This window comes from Homalodisca vitripennis, chromosome 8 (genome assembly GCF_021130785.1).
Source record: "Homalodisca vitripennis isolate AUS2020 chromosome 8, UT_GWSS_2.1, whole genome shotgun sequence".
Lineage (NCBI taxonomy): Eukaryota > Metazoa > Arthropoda > Insecta > Hemiptera > Cicadellidae > Homalodisca > Homalodisca vitripennis.
Genome location: NC_060214.1, coordinates 9,268,713 through 9,281,562, shown reverse-complemented (window position 1 = coordinate 9,281,562; position 12,850 = coordinate 9,268,713).

Below are 12,850 nucleotides of genomic sequence, written 5' to 3'. Positions count from 1 at the left end.
TTGAAACCTATCATCAGTAAAGGCGATGTAGTTTCTGTTACATTTGTCAGATAGCAACTTGCATTGATTACGGATGTAGGAAAGTTTTTTTGTAATCACTGGAATAGAAAGTTGTTTTTATTTCTTGTCGAGTGATTTCTTCATCAAAGTTAAGCGCTTTAGTTCTTTCGTAAACCAGCATGTAAATTTGGAAGCACTGGAATAACTGGACTTCATGTTCTGATGCTCCTAATCTTGTTTTACTGGAGCGAAAAGCAATTTGCGTTGCAAAAGTACAAACAAAGGTGTTCTGGATATTTACCATCGTTCAGTAACACTACGTTTCAAAATCAGTAATGATCTTTTCCTCAGGTAGATAACTAGCCTAACGCATAACTTCAATCTAGGATAAAATGAACTAATCATACCAGAGACTTGTGACACGATGCAAACTATCTCTAAAACACGCATTAAATAAAAACAGAACACTAATAATTAAAACCGAACTGGAGAATACATGTCACAGTAGGTCTACACTGAACGTCCAGCCAGGGGCCAATAGTAAATGGCGATCGTCACGGCTGACACAAGATGGCCGCACAACAGGAAACGAGTGTGGGCCTTTTTATGACTGGATCATTCTAGACGAACTTCTTAAAACCATACTATAACTGCATTGGTTTGTTACAAACCTCTAATTTGTTTGAAATATTACATTTCCTTGTTAGTTCATTTTTTAGAATTTTTCAAAATTAATATTGTGTGTTTGAAAATTAAAAACAATTGAACTACCTGAAGATGAACACATTTCGTATTCTCATTATTATAAAAAAAAGCGTAAGTTACTAACATAGCAAACAAAAAAGTGTATGTGTATTAGTGGTTTTAACTTGATCAAGATCACATCCTTAAAATATTGGACAATATCTATCAATTTTAATATTTCGGACACGAAAAGTCAACGTTACGATTTTATGACACTGTAACACATAAATACGTTTTTTTAAGAATATCCGCCCTGTAGCATAATCGTACAGTAAATTTGCCGCAACACAAACAGACTTATAGCAGAGTGTTACAGTAACTCTGTAGCAACCTGGAAGGTACAAACGTATATCAGAGACTTACAATAACTCTGCCGCAACATGGAAGATACAGGACTATAGCACAGCGTTACAGTAACTCTGCCGCAACATTGAAGGTACAAACCTATAACAGAGTGTTACAGTAACTCTGCCACAACCTGGAAGGTACAGGCCTATAGCACAGCGTTACAGTAAACTCTACTGCAACATGGAAGGTACAGGCCTATAGCACAGTGTTACAGTAACTCTGCTGCAACATGGAAGGTACAGGCCTATAGCACAGTATTACAGTAACTCTGCTACTACCTGGAAGGTACAGGCCTATAGCACAGTGTTACAGTAACTCTACTGCAACATGGAAGGTACAGGCCTATAGCACAGTGTTACAGTAACTCTGCTGCAACATGGAAGGTACAGGCCTATAGCAAAGTGTTACAGTAAACTCTGCTGCAACATGGAAGGTACAGGCCTATAGCACAGCGTTACAGTAACTCTACTGCAACATGGAAGGTACAGGCCTATAGCACAGTGTTACAGTAACTCTGCTGCAACATGGAAGGTACAGGCCTATAGCACAGCGTTACAGTAACTCTACTGCAACATGGAAGGTACAGGCCTATAGCACAGTGTTACAGTAACTCTGCTGCAACATGGAAGGTACAGGCCTATAGCACAGCGTTACAGTAACTCTGCTGCAACATGGAAGGTACAGGCCTATAACAGAGTGTTACAGTAACTCTGCTACAACCTGGAAGGTACAGGCCTATAGCACAGCGTTACAGTAACTCTGCTACAACATGGAAGGTACAGGCGTATAGCACAGCGTTACAGTAACTCTGCTGCAACATGGAAGGTACAGGCGTATAGCACAGCGTTACAGTAACTCTGCTGCAACCTGGAAGGTACAGGCCTATAGCACAGCGTTACAGTAACTCTGCTACTACCTGGAAGGTACAGGCCTATAGCAGAGTCTTGCGTAACTATGCCACAACCTGGAAGGCACAGGCGTATAACAGTGTTACAGTAACTATGCCACAACCTGGAAGGTACAGGCGTATAGCACATGCCGCAACCTGAAAAGTACAGACCTACGAAGAACTTGGAATCTGGAGATTTCTGGCACCTATAATTTAATATTAATGTTATCCCAGTTAAGGCCAAGATTGATCATTATCTTTAAACTGAGATAATTTGACAAATAAAAACAAGTAAACTTCTCCGGTAAAAATAATTTTCAAAATTTTGAGAACCACTGTTGTTTTCGTTGGTTTTCTGCATTAAATTGGAATATTTTAACAGTTATCTCTTTGCATACGTTTTGGCTATAAGATTTTTGGCGTCTAAGACAATATCCAATGTTTTCGAGGAATATTGAGCACATACACTTGCGCGCTGTACTTGTCAACTATGAACGTCTCATCACTTTGTAAGGGTTCAAATTTATACCCCGTTTTCTTTTTGTTCTTAAATGAGAAAACGTTTATTTTGACGAGTAGATGTGTCGATTTATTTTCGTCGATAGTCGTCGTCGTCGTAGTCCTTCCATTAGAAGGAGTTAATTTGAGGTTAGGTAACCTCTCTACTCGGGGCAGTGCAGTAGCCGGAGCTCCGATGTAGCCGCTGCAGCGTATGCCGACAGACTGACGAAAACGCGTTTCTGCGCATGACCGGCTGGCGGTCTACTTATACAGCCGACCCGACAAGGGACAGAGAGTTTGCCTGCGGACGTCGTGGTGTAAAGTTGATTCGAGGAGAGAGTGTGCCTGCTGACTTCGTTGTGTGAAGTCGATTCGAGGAGAGGAGTTTGCTTGCGGACGTCGTGGTGTCAAGTCGAGTCGAGGAGAGGAGCCTGGTACGGAGAATACGCATTCGCCATATATCGTATATTTGGTGAGTCACCACGATTTGTAATCGTTAAGTAAATTTAATAATTCGGTGCGTAGGATAGGTTAGCAGCGGTTTATAGGTTATCGCAGTTAGTGATAGTAGTGTATCTATTAAATATAGGTTCTACTACCCTTCACTACCTTTACTAGTTTGCAAACGTATATTTTGCATCCTATAAGCTTGTTATCCTATTCCTAAGATTAATAATTCGGTGCGTAGGATAGGTTAGCAGCCATTTATAGGATATCGCGGTTAGTGATAGTAGTGTATCTATTAAATATAGGTTCTACTACCCTTCACTACTTTTCCTAGTTTGCAAACGTATATTTTGCATCCTATAAGCCGTATAAGCTGGTTATCCTCTTCCTAAGATTAATAATTCGGTGCGTAGGATAGGTTAGCAGCCGTTTATAGGTTATCGCGGTTAGTGATAGTAGTGTATCTATTAAATATAGGTTCTACTACCCTTCACTACCTTTCCTAGTCTGCAAACGTATATTTTGCATCCTATAAGCCGTATAAGCTTGGTATCCTCTTCCTAAGATTAATAATTCGGTGCGTAGGATAGGTTAGCAGCCGTTTATAGGTTATCGCGGTTAGTGATAGTAGCGTATCTATTAAATATAGGTTCTACTACCCTTCACTACCTTTCCTAGTCTGCAAACGTATATTTTGCATCCTATAAGCCGTATAAGCTTGTTATCCTATTCCTAAGATTAATAATTCGGTGCGTAGGATAGGTTAGCAGCCGTTTATAGGTTATCGCAGTTAGTGATAGTAGTGTATCTATTAAATATAGGTTCTACTACCCTTCACTGCCTTTCCTAGTTTGCAAACGTATATTTTGCATCCTATAAGCCGTATAAGCTTGTTATCCTATTCCTAAGATTAATAATTCGGTGCGTAGGATAGGTTAGCAGCCGTTTATAGGTTATCGCAGTTAGTGATAGTAGTGTATCTATTAAATATAGGTTCTACTACCCTTCACTGCCTTTCCTAGTTTGCAAACGTATATTTTGCATCCTATAAGCCGTATAAGCTTGTTATCCTATTTCTAAGATTAATAATTCGGTGCGTAGGATAGGTTAGCAGCCGTTTATAGGTTATCGCGGTTAGTGATAGTAGCGTATCTATTAAATATAGGTTCTACGACCCTTCACTACCTTTCCTAGTTTGCAAACGTATATTTTGCATCCTATAGGCCGCATAAGCTTGGCATCCTATTCCTAAAATTAACAATTTGTTGCGTAGTACAGATTAGGAGCAGCTAATAGTTTATCGTAGTTAGTGACATGTTTCTTTCAGGTTAACTTTATATGATAATTTTATGTTATTAGTATAAAGAAGGAATTTGTTTGGTTTGATATATTTAATATTTATTTTGATATTTGTAAAGCCAAATCATAACCTCAGCTTAACACAGCACAACAACACACTGAAGAAAGAAGAAACGAGCAGACGATACAGAGACCGGTTCGAGTCAACGGCTGTGGAATAAAGATCTCGCGGACCACCGATATTAAAAATCTGTTTTCTCGCGCACAAAAAAATTGCCAAATAGTCGTCGTCACAATAGGAGTTATTTCTAAACGTCACATTTTAGAACGGGGCATTGACAGTTCTAATCGACATTTATTTACGTAAAATCGCGAGACATAGAACAGAAAACTGTGATGATATCGTTCTATTGAAGAGTGCGAATAACTGAATTCGCTCTGAACGAGTCTGAGATTTTCTGTTCACTTACGTTAAACCTTGTGTATCACATCGATCTCTACCAGCGCACAGTGAGGGCGCGGGTAAGATAAAATTATAAGGCGATATCACAACCCTGGAATAGAACCCAGCACGACTGCAACTATCAGGGCAGACGATATAAAAAGCGATTTCACCGAAACACCTCACATAAAATGGCGCCCGAACAATTGGACTGAAAAGAATATAAATCGAAAGACAAAATACTAAGTGATACGACAGAGACAACTTAAAATACACAAACTTACTGCGAATAACTATTGAAAATGGATCTATACATTTTAAGGTTTCTGAGAACCATTCTAAACCTTCTTGGATGGAACGTATTTTGGATGTATATTAATGGAGGAGAAAGCGGTACTACAAGCGATACAAAGAAAACAGATTCAAAAACAACGAAGCCTCCGCCTACGACGTCTACTTCTACTGGAGTAATACCAAAGACCGTTCAAACAGGACATCCGATAAATCCTCACACTTTGGTAACTCCAAGCGCCGATGACGGCAATATATCAACCGACTTCGATGCAAGGGTTAGCTGGGTTTATAAGCTCACCAAACCGCAGCTACAAGCTGAACTTAATAAATATGGAGTACCGAATGACGGAAATAGCCAACAGTTGCGAGCAGAATTAGTGCGATTAGCACGAAGTGGGATTGCGAAGAGCCCTTCCCTCGGATTTGCTCCTACGGAATATGGAAGTGTGAGTCGAGCAACGAGCGGCGAAACTCTCCCAAATAACGAAAATGTGCAATCGAAGACAGGAACAGAGATGGAAGTTATTAGAGAGATGCTTGGTCTCCCGCCTACCGCTACGTTCGAAGAAGTTAAGCGAATAATGTCAGGAGCTGTACGACCACAGTCCCAACTCGTAGCGACTAGAGCAACTACTTTCGAACAAACAACCCCGAGAGAGTTGAGCCAGAATTCAGAGTATGAATTGATGGCATCCCGGAACGTACATCCATCAAACTCGCTACCACAACAGTATTACGAGTTCACTAATACGCAGTCAGGAAACATGGTGTCTGGTTTCGAGAGTAACCCACACAGCATTTCAGACACCGCTACATTGTGCAATATGGTGCGCAAATGGAATCTTCGTTTTGATGGCAGGAGAGATACTGACGCCATATCGTTCTTAGAACGACTACACGAATTGATGGATGCTTATGAAGTCCAACAAGATCGAATGCTAAAAGCTCTACCTGAACTGCTAAAAGAGAGTGCACTTTTGTGGTACAGAAATAATCGAGATATTTGGGCAAACTTTGTAGATTTTCTTCGAGACTTTCAGATACAGTACCTGCCACCGGGGTATATCGTTCATCTGGATGATGAAATTCGAAAACGAACCCAAGGCGATGGAGAACTGTTTAAACAATACGTTGTTGCTCTGTCTACTCTCATCAGAAGAAGAGGAGGATTTTCGGAGACTGAGAAGTTAGAGAGAATCTACAATAATACGCACCCGACGTATAAAATGTATGTTCGAAGGAGAGATTTCGTGAACTTAGCCGGACTAATGAAGGTTGCTGATGAGTATGAAACTTGTCTACGAGAAAAACTTAATTATCGCCCTCCACCGAGTCCTGCTCAAGCGCTAGTTCCGGAAACAGCATTTCAAAACAAAGGTAGATCTCAGCAACTGAAAGAAAGTTTTCAAGCATATGCCGTGTCTAGGACTGCACATCCCAGAACGGAAACTCAGGATAAACTTGAAACTGCGCAAACCAGGCCATCCGACAGCGGGCACCGGAAAGTATCTTTCAATGAACCGTCCACCGATCAGAGAGCCACTACACACATGCAAACTTGTGGCGACCAAAATAACCCGTCAAAGCCTAATAGTATACGAGGGATAGTAATGTTGGAACTGCGAAATACCAGGCCATCTCTATAGAAATTGTAGAAAACCAAGGAATTTGAAATGTTTCAACTGTAAGAAGCCAGGTGTTAAAACGACATCATGTGATTGTAGGCAATCGGGAAACGAAGCGAGGACTTCGGGAGTTGGGGGTCACCGGAGTCCAAACCGAAGTCAAAACTGACTACCCCAAAAGAATGGAATGAATGGCTCGACAAAATTAAAAATTTTTGTGGCATGAACAATCGAATCGATATTGATGACCCAAGACCGTACACGAACGTGGAGATTTACGGAAGAAACTTCAAAGCGTTGATTGATACCGGTGCAGTGGCGTCACTCATTAATGAAGAGGTAGCCGATTTCCTGGGGAAAGTAGGCGTTCTACCTGCGAGGAAACAATTCAAAATCTCACTAGCCGACAATACTCAAGTGTCCGTCTCGAGCATATATCGCTTTAAATGCAGAATCACCGATCACGAGCTGGACGTAGCAACTGCGTATTTGCCGTCGCTGACTGCCCCGATCATCCTGGGCATGGACCTGATCCGACCATTAAATTTGGTATCAGTTAACTGCGGCGGAGATCTATATGACAGTCGTGTGACCGACGTCAGCTGTATGAATAGCGACAGAGTACCAGAGGAGGTTAGTTCACTAGATGACGAAGAGAGACACATATTGAACGAATTTTTACAGGAAGAGCTTCCTAAATTCGAGTCCTGCTCGGGAAAAAACAACTTTGGTGGAGCATCGAATCAAACTCAGCAAGAACGAACCGATAAAACAACGATACTATCCTAGAAATCCGGCGATGCAACAGATCATTAACGAGGAAGTTGATAAGATGTTACAAGATGGAGTTATAGAACCCTCGTCGAGCCCGTGGAGTTCTCCGATAGTGCTCGTGAAGAAACCCAGTGGGAAATATCGTTTCTGCATAGATTTTAGAAAATTAAATGGCGTCAGCGAGAAAGACGCGTACCCGTTGCCCCAAATAAATTCGATTTTGGAGAAATTGAGAGAAGCCTCCTTCATCTCTACCATCGATTTGAAACAAGGATATTGGCAGGTACCCCTTTCGCAAGAAAGCAAACCTCTCACTGCTTTCACCGTACCTGGCAAGGGCCTGTACCATTTTCGGGTAATGCCGTTTGGATTGCATTCTGCTGGAGCAACGTTCCAACGATTACTAGACCAAATTATAGGTCCCGAGCTAGAGCCAAAAGCATTTGCTTATTTAGATGACATAATTATTGTCAGTAAGACGTTTGAAGAACACTTAACGCTCCTCAAGGATGTCTTCAATAGGCTACGAGGCGCTGGTCTGAAACCAAATGCAGAGAAATGTCAATTCTGCAAACGAGAATTAAAATATTTAGGCCACGTTGTAAATAAAGACGGAATTCGTACAGACCCAGAAAAGGTACGAGCCATCCGAGAGTTCCCCACTCCTACTTCAGTTCGCTCTTTGAGAAGCTTCCTAGGACTCGCTTCTTGGTATAGAAGATTTGTGGAGAATTTCGCCAAATCAACTAGACCTCTAACCAAACTTTTAAAGAAAAGTGAAAAGTGGGATTGGACGGACGAACAACAGAGTGCGTTTCTCGAGCTTAAAGATAAGCTTTCCGATACACCAATACTAGCGTGTCCCGATTTTCAACAAACGTTTTGGCTAGCAGTAGATGCTTCGAATGATGGACTGGGTGCAGCATTGACTCAGAAAATCGATAAGAGAGAACGCGTTATAGCATTTGCTAGCCGATTGTTGACCGACGGTGAGAAAAAGTTCACCGTTACCGAAAAGGAATGTTTGGCGTTAGTATGGGCGGTAAAGAAATTTAGGCCATATCTGGAGGGGTACAAATTTATCGCCGTTACCGATCATCAGGCTCTCAAATGGCTGATGAATATTCAGCAGCCGACGGGACGACTAGCTCGGTGGGTGCTAGAACTTCAGCAGAACGATTTTGAGATTCATTACCGGAAGGGTACACTAAACAGAGTGGCAGATGCTCTGTCTCGCTACCCCGTAGAAGGTGCAAACAGCGCTCAGTTATGCTCTAGCGCAGAAGTTTTGGAAAAGGAATCGGACTTAAAGCGAGATTGGTACCACAAGATGTTCGCTAGAGTTACCTCCAAGCCCGACACGTGCCGAAATTTAAGGATTGCCGGAGGAAACCTTATGAAGTATAAGCCCCGAGGAAGGGCGAATAGGTTCGACGACTCTCTAAATTGGAAACTGTGTGTACCAAAAGACAAGCGAGAAGCTGTGTTGAATGAAAATCACGATCGCGAAAAAAAAACGGCCGGCCATCTCGGAATAAGAAAAACGGCAAAGCGAGTCCAAGAGAGGTATTATTGGCCGGGATTGCTCACGGATGTGAAGAATTATGTTAGAAGATGTCAGTCTTGTCAGGCGCACAAGGTTGAACAACGGAAACCAGCAGGAAAGATGTACTTTCGGAGACCAACTGGTCCATGGTATAAGGTCACAGCCGATATAATAGGACCCTTGCCACGTTCACGAAGAGGTGCGAGGTTTATCCTAGTCGTACAGGATATCTTCACGAAATGGGTAGAACTGTGTTCGTTAAAAATCAGTGACCGCGACGAATGTGGTGAACGCATTTCAAAATTTGGTGCTTTTTCGCTTCGGCGCACCAGAGGTCACCATCACCGATAATGGATCGCAGTTTACGGCCAAGCTATGGCGTAATTTACTGGAGAGTTGGGGAATCGAACATCAACTGACAGCACCCTACACGCCTCAAGAGAATCCGGTGGAGCGGGCGAATCGAGTCCTAAAGACGATGATCGCACAGTACGTCAAAGAAGATCAACGGCTTTGGGACATACACTTGAACGAATTCAGGTACGCCATGAACACCGCCGTACATGATTCTACGGGATTTACTCCAGCTTTATTAAATTTTGGACGGGAATTGCGGTTACCGAATTGCAATCCATGGCCCTCTAGAGGTACAGAATGGGCAAGATGACTCCGAGTCTCATGTGACAGATACGAACCGGAAAAGATTAGAAGCTTTCGCGAAACTGTACAAGCAATGCCATTCGAATTTAGAAAGAGCGAGTCGATCTCAGGCAAAATATTACAACCTAAGGCGGAGAGAGGAAAACTTCCGAGTTGGGGAGTTGGTGTGGCTGAAACAACACCATCTCTCGTCGGCGATTGACTCTTTCGCCTCGAAGCTAGCGGCGAAATACGACGGGCCTTATAAAATTGTAGAAAAGTTCGGATCAAACATCTATAGCCTCTGTGGTCGAAAAAGGAATGTGCTACGAGCTCACGTCAAAGACTTAAAGAAATATGTCAAATAAGAAGCCGTACCAAGAAAATCCAAATACCGGATACGTCACGGAAGAGAGTCAATGTACGGAAATTGGGTCTCTCCGTCTTCCCGAAGAAAAAGAAAATGGGAAAGAATGCGACCGTTTTGGAAGAATTCTCTTATTATTCTCCTACAGGGCGTAGGGGAATTCGTTAATGGGAGAACGAAGTGTACTATTTTAGTTTGCCTTTATTATTTTACGTTCAACTTATGAGAAGTGCAAGTTTTATTTTGTTTCGTTAATCCGACTTCAGAGTCTTTTTTTCACTTTTTATTTTCTCCAGGAAGTAAGTGGAGGGTGTAAGGGTTCAAATTTATACCCCGTTTTTTTTTTTTTGTTCTTAAATGAGAAAACGTTTATTTTGACGAGTAGATGTGTCGATTTATTTTCGTCGATAGTCGTCGTCGTCGTAGTCCTTCCATTAGAAGGAGTTAATTTGAGGTTAGGTAACCTCTCTACTCGGGGCAGTGCAGTAGCCGGAGCTCCGATGTAGCCGCTGCAGCGTATGCCGACAGACTGACGAAAACGCGTTTCTGCGCATGACCGGCTGGCGGTCTACTTATACAGCCGACCCGACAAGGGACAGAGAGTTTGCCTGCGGACGTCGTGGTGTAAAGTTGATTCGAGGAGAGAGTGTGCCTGCTGACTTCGTTGTGTGAAGTCGATTCGAGGAGAGGAGTTTGCTTGCGGACGTCGTGGTGTCAAGTCGAGTCGAGGAGAGGAGCCTGGTACGGAGAATACGCATTCGCCATATATCGTATATTTGGTGAGTCACCACGATTTGTAATCGTTAAGTAAATTTAATAATTCGGTGCGTAGGATAGGTTAGCAGCGGTTTATAGGTTATCGCAGTTAGTGATAGTAGTGTATCTATTAAATATAGGTTCTACTACCCTTCACTACCTTTACTAGTTTGCAAACGTATATTTTGCATCCTATAAGCTTGTTATCCTATTCCTAAGATTAATAATTCGGTGCGTAGGATAGGTTAGCAGCCATTTATAGGATATCGCGGTTAGTGATAGTAGTGTATCTATTAAATATAGGTTCTACTACCCTTCACTACCTTTCCTAGTTTGCAAACGTATATTTTGCATCCTATAAGCCGTATAAGCTGGTTATCCTCTTCCTAAGATTAATAATTCGGTGCGTAGGATAGGTTAGCAGCCGTTTATAGGTTATCGCGGTTAGTGATAGTAGCGTATCTATTAAATATAGGTTCTACTACCCTTCACTACCTTTCCTAGTCTGCAAACGTATATTTTGCATCCTATAAGCCGTATAAGCTTGGTATCCTCTTCCTAAGATTAATAATTCGGTGCGTAGGATAGGTTAGCAGCCGTTTATAGGTTATCGCGGTTAGTGATAGTAGTGTATCTATTAAATATAGGTTCTACTACCCTTCACTACCTTTCCTAGTCTGCAAACGTATATTTTGCATCCTATAAGCCGTATAAGCTTGGTATCCTCTTCCTAAGATTAATAATTCGGTGCGTAGGATAGGTTAGCAGCCGTTTATAGGTTATCGCGGTTAGTGATAGTAGCGTATCTATTAAATATAGGTTCTACTACCCTTCACTACCTTTCCTAGTCTGCAAACGTATATTTTGCATCCTATAAGCCGTATAAGCTTGTTATCCTATTCCTAAGATTAATAATTCGGTGCGTAGGATAGGTTAGCAGCCGTTTATAGGTTATCGCAGTTAGTGATAGTAGTGTATCTATTAAATATAGGTTCTACTACCCTTCACTGCCTTTCCTAGTTTGCAAACGTATATTTTGCATCCTATAAGCCGTATAAGCTTGTTATCCTATTCCTAAGATTAATAATTCGGTGCGTAGGATAGGTTAGCAGCCGTTTATAGGTTATCGCAGTTAGTGATAGTAGTGTATCTATTAAATATAGGTTCTACTACCCTTCACTGCCTTTCCTAGTTTGCAAACGTATATTTTGCATCCTATAAGCCGTATAAGCTTGTTATCCTATTTCTAAGATTAATAATTCGGTGCGTAGGATAGGTTAGCAGCCGTTTATAGGTTATCGCGGTTAGTGATAGTAGCGTATCTATTAAATATAGGTTCTACGACCCTTCACTACCTTTCCTAGTTTGCAAACGTATATTTTGCATCCTATAGGCCGCATAAGCTTGGCATCCTATTCCTAAAATTAACAATTTGTTGCGTAGTACAGATTAGGAGCAGCTAATAGTTTATCGTAGTTAGTGACATGTTTCTTTCAGGTTAACTTTATATGATAATTTTATGTTATTAGTATAAAGAAGGAATTTGTTTGGTTTGATATATTTAATATTTATTTTGATATTTGTAAAGCCAAATCATAACCTCAGCTTAACACAGCACAACAACACACTGAAGAAAGAAGAAACGAGCAGACGATACAGAGACCGGTTCGAGTCAACGGCTGTGGAATAAAGATCTCGCGGACCACCGATATTAAAAATCTGTTTTCTCGCGCACAAAAAAATTGCCAAATAGTCGTCGTCACAATAGGAGTTATTTCTAAACGTCACATTTTAGAACGGGGCATTGACAGTTCTAATCGACATTTATTTACGTAAAATCGCGAGACATAGAACAGAAAACTGTGATGATATCGTTCTATTGAAGAGTGCGAATAACTGAATTCGCTCTGAACGAGTCTGAGATTTTCTGTTCACTTACGTTAAACCTTGTGTATCACATCGATCTCTACCAGCGCACAGTGAGGGCGCGGGTAAGATAAAATTATAAGGCGATATCACAACCCTGGAATAGAACCCAGCACGACTGCAACTATCAGGGCAGACGATATAAAAAGCGATTTCACCGAAACACCTCACAACTTATCAGCGCATCGCATCGCATGTCTCATTGTGTAGACAGTTGGTGCTGACTGCAGCTATCAATCATCCGTGTCTACCA